Source organism: Penaeus vannamei, chromosome 19 (genome assembly GCF_042767895.1).
Source record: "Penaeus vannamei isolate JL-2024 chromosome 19, ASM4276789v1, whole genome shotgun sequence".
NCBI classification, from domain to species: domain Eukaryota; kingdom Metazoa; phylum Arthropoda; class Malacostraca; order Decapoda; family Penaeidae; genus Penaeus; species Penaeus vannamei.
Genome location: NC_091567.1, coordinates 4,969,202 through 4,973,826, shown reverse-complemented (window position 1 = coordinate 4,973,826; position 4,625 = coordinate 4,969,202). Strand labels below are relative to the sequence as shown.

At 52.2% G+C, this 4,625-nt stretch overlaps 1 protein-coding gene across 1 annotated transcript in view; it reads left to right on the top strand.

Annotated features, from left to right (window-relative positions):
- Nucleotides 1-361: 361 nt before the first annotated feature.
- LOC138864902 (caskin-1-like) overlaps nt 362-4,625 on the top strand; it is a 5,661-nt gene continuing 1,397 nt past the window's right edge. Inside the window, exons 1-2 of the mRNA XM_070133538.1 lie at nt 362-455; nt 3,509-4,625. The exon at nt 3,509-4,625 is cut by the window's right edge and continues 1,397 nt beyond it. The gene's annotated coding sequence lies outside the window, so the exon portion shown is untranslated. The remainder of the gene's footprint in view (nt 456-3,508) is intronic.

Below are 4,625 nucleotides of genomic sequence, written 5' to 3'. Positions count from 1 at the left end.
GACGTCCGAGGCGAGGGCAGCCTGGCCCTAGCGTCCGAGGCGAGGGCAGCCTGGCCTTGGCGTCCGAGGCGAGGGCAGCCTGGCCCTAGCGTCCGAGGCAAGAGCAGCCTGGCCCTAGCGTCCGAGGCGAGGGCAGCCTGGCCTTGGCGTCCGAGGCGAGGGCAGCCTGGCCTTGGCGTCCGAGGCAAGGACGGCCTGGCCTTAGCGTCCGAGGCGAGGGCAGCCTGGCCTTAGCGTCCGAGGCGAGGGCGAGCCGAAGAGAAGCCCCAAGCGCGCCCGTCCGCCCTGGCCCGACCCGCAGCCGGTCTGCAGTAGCTTTCCCGCCTCGCTACCTGGCCGACTCGCTTCCAGTAGTCATGTAGTTGAGCTGGCAGGCGGACGGCGAGGAGCGAGCGACCCGATATGGATCCTTCAGCAAGACCCGCTCAGCGTGGCTCACGTGACGAGAGGGAGTTGTGAGTTGCGGGGAGGGAGGGAGGGAGGGAGGGAAGGGGAAGGGAAGGGAGGGAGGGGAAGTGGTGTTTGCATGACCGCATTAACGGCGGCGCTTCGGTCGGCGGTCGCCCCACTGTCTGCATGGAGCTAGGCAGGCAAGGTAGCTGGCTGGATGGCTGGCGAGCGCGGGCGTGCGTGTGCGTGTGTGCGTGCGTGTGCGATACGCGCTCGTAGGAAGCACTCTCGGGGGCTTAGTTTCTGCCCCTTTCTTCTCCCTCTCGCAGTTTCCTCCTGGACGCGGCGGACGGTGTGATGTGTGAGGGAGGAGGAAGGGGAGGAGAGGGCCTTACGAGTCCCCTCACCTGCTCAGTGTGAGGGAATGAGGAGGTGTGAGGAGATTACTTTCTGGTGAGGGTCTGCCGGTCCGAGGACGAGACGGAGGAGGAAACAGAATGCAGGTCTTGAGAGTTGGGAAATGTGGCTTGTAGTGTTCAAACTTGGCGAAGGCGGTAAAGACACAGACAGAAAGATTACACCTGAACAAAACCCGAACAAAAAAGTGAAAAGAAAAGAAAAGGGGGGGAAAGAAAGAAAGAAAGAAAGAAAAAAAGAAGAAGAAAGAAAAAAAAATCAAAGACGAAGAAAATCAAAGGGAAATAAATATGATAATGATGATAATAATTAGAGAAAAAAAAAGAGAAAGAGAGAGAGACCAAGACAGTGGTTGTGGTGATGACTTCAACTTTAAGATTTTAATGAGTTACTCCCCGATTTCTCAGAACAAAAGCAACGTCGAGGCTGGAATCGAGACCCTGTTCAATGCTCCTGCACGGACCCCTCGACGGCCGCTGGCGCTCCAGTTCACCGGGCCGCACGTGCATAGCCGGGGCCGTGCACAGGGCGAGGGAGGAGGCGGCCGTACGTGCGCACGCCGTAATTACGTGTCTTCTTTATGGGTTTATGCTGCGTATCTTTTTTTTTTTTTTTTTTTTTTTTTTCAGGGCGGTTTGGAACGAAATCGGTGTAACTCGTCAGAGCATGTTACTGTTTATTGATTCTTGGCAACTCAGCATAAAGTTTGTCCTCACCTTCTCCCCTCTTGCCTTTCCCCTCCTCTCCCCTCTCCCCCTCTCTCTACCCCCCTCCCCCCCTCCCCTTCTCCACCTGCAAAAGTGTATAATGTGTCACGTGTCCCTTCTATGTGTCCCGTCCACGAGATCGTTATATATCGCACTCCATTATTGTACCGCTTTCGACACAATTTTAAGTTTCTTTACTCCTCTTCCTCTTCATCTTCTTTTTTCCCATCTTTTTTCTTCTTCTCCTTCTCTTTTTTTATCCTAATCTGCTTTCATTTACGGTATCTCTTTTTATACGTAAAAAAAAATGATTAAGAACCGCCATTTTTTCTGCATCTTCTCGGCATTTGGACAAAACGGAGGAGAGCGAAGTGAAGTTAGCGCACGCGAAACTCTCCTTTCTTGCTTCAGTTTTTTGGCCCGAATTCTCTATTTTTTCTCCCTTGCTCTCTCTTATTTTTTCAATTTTCTCTCGCCATTATCATTCGGCGTCTCTTCACTCTTTGCTTTATCCTCTTTTTTTTTCGTTTTCTTTTTCTTATTCTTTCGTTATGGTATTCTTGCTCGTTTTCTTTTATTGATTGTTATTCATTTCTTATTCTTGGCTTACAAAGACCGCGCTTCGTCACATATTCTTGTGCACTGTGTCTTATTTTCTCGGCGTTTCTTTCTTTGTTTTTGTTTGTTTGTGTGTGTGTGTGTGCGTGTGTGTGTGTATGTGTGTGTGTGTGTGTGTCTGTGTGTGTGTGTTTGCGTGTGTGTGTGTATGTGTGTGTGTGTCTGTGTGTGTGTGTGTGTGTGTGTGTGTGTGTGTGTGTGTGTGTCTGTTTGTTTGTTTGTATGTCTGTCTCTGTCTCCCTTCCTTACTCTCTTTCTATCCTCCGCTTGCCTGTCTGTCTGTCTCTCATTCTCTCTCTCTCTCTCTCTATTTTCTCATTCTTCACGTCCGTTTGTCTATCTGTCAATCTGTCTTTCTGTCTGCCAGTCGGTCTTTCTGTCTCTCTGTCCGTCAGTCGGTCTGACCCTCTCCCCCCTCTTTCTCCATCTCTCTATCTCTCTCTTCATCAGTCGGTCTCTCTCTATCTCTCTCTTTCACTCCATCTTCCACTTTCTCACTCCGTCTGCCCCATATCCATCCATCTTCCGCCTTTCCCCCATATCCCTCCTACTCTCCCCCTTGTCCCCCTATCCGTTCTACTCCCCCTCTGCCACATATCCCTCCTACCCCCTCCCCTCTCCCCCATATCCCTCCTACTCCCCCCTCTCCCCCATATCCCTCCTACCCCCCCTCTCTCCCTCCTACCCCCTCCCCTCTCCCCCATATCCCTCCTACTCCCCTCCCCTCTCCCCCATATCCCTCCTACCCCCTCCCCTCTCCCCCATATCCCTCCCCCTCCCCCCTTTTCCTCTAAGCAAATGTCAACTCAACGTTCCCACAGCGCGACACCCACGGCAACAATTTTCACTTGACACTGAGATCACGCGATTCTCCCCCTCCCCCCTCCCCACCTCTCCTCCTCCCCCTTCCCCTTCTCCACCTCTCCTCCTCCCCCCTCCCCACCTCTCCTCCTCCCCTTCACTCCTTGCTACCCCCCCTCGTAAGGGTGGAAGGTGGTACCTTCCACCCTTACGAGTTCCCCCTCCCTTCCGCTTCTTCCGACCCCCCCCTCCTTATCCCCCTCCCCCCTCTCTCCCCTCCCTACGACCCTCTCCACCCCCTTCCCCCTGCCTTACCCCCCCTCCCCCCACAGTTTGCATCAATCTTTCGACTTAAACTTTGGTTCAAGCTCGGCAACATTTTCAAGTTTTTTTTTCGTTTTTTTTTCACTCTTTTTATTTTTATAAGTGATCTCGTTTTCTTTCGTTTGTCTTTGCTCAGGATCTTTGGTGGATTTGCTCTGTTAAATCTGCATATATTTTTTTTTCTTTTTTTTTAGGAACCGAAATTCTGATTAAGACGTTTTTTATTTTTATCGGACAATTTTCTTTTTCAGAGTTGATTAATCGACAGAAAAAGAAATAAAACTGATAATAAAGATAAGAAAAAAAAAGGAAAAAGAAAAACCTGAAGTAAATTTGTGATCCAGAAAGCACACTTTAGCTTTTCTGAAATGAGAGCTGGATAATTAGTGAAAAAAAAAGAAATAGCGAAGAGGATAATTTGTGCGATTCTGCATAATCACTTAACCCTTAGGATTTTGGCCAAAGAAACAGGATACAGGAGAGGAGAGGGAAAAAATAACGAAAGAGTGACACAGAAGAGAGGGAAAAAAGATTGAAGGAAAGGTAGAAGAAACGGGGGAAAAAGATCGAGAGACAGGTAAAAAAAGCAAAAGAAAAGAGATCGGAAGAAGAGGCAAATAAGAAAGAAGGAAAGGGGGACGAAAGAGGTGCATAGAAGCAAGAAGGATAAAGGAAAAGGACGAGAGAGAGAGACACAAGAGGAGGGAAAAATCGAAAGCCCGACACGAGCACGAGGGCTGACGGGCGAGCGGGCGAGCGAGACAAAGTGTGCGTCCGGGCCGATGTGGCGGGACGTTTTCTCCTATTGATTGAGCTCCGAGCACGTGAGATCCAGGTATTCGGGACGCCTCGAATCCTCCCGGCACGCGAAGTCCCCGACGGCCCCTCCGCGCTCGTCTTCCTCCTCCGGGACGCCCCTCGCCCCTCCCGTCAACCTCCCCCCCCCCCCTTCGCCCCGCCGCCCTGTCGCAAGTGACGAGGAAATTGCTCCTGGGGGCCGCGGGAGACCTCTGAGGCGGAGTTAAAGACGACCTTCCGGCCTCCGCGGGTATTTTGAGGCCGACGGATTTAGCATCAAAGCGCCGCGGGAGGAGGCGACGGAGGCTCGTGCGCCGGCCGGCTGGAGCGCGGAGGCGTAAATGAGGGCGGGAGACGGTGCCTCCCGTTCGCGGCTCTGTGGCTGGTGTGAACTCCGGGCTGTAATGGCTGGAATCGGACGGCTGGCGTGATGCCTTTGGTGAGCGTTTAGATTTATCAGCTTCAGTTGTCACTGCTGAGGGACGTTTAAGACAGCAGAGCACCGTCTGAGGCTCCTTCGGGACACAGGCTCCCGTCGCAGTTCATTTCGGCGACGCGACCCGATCGGCG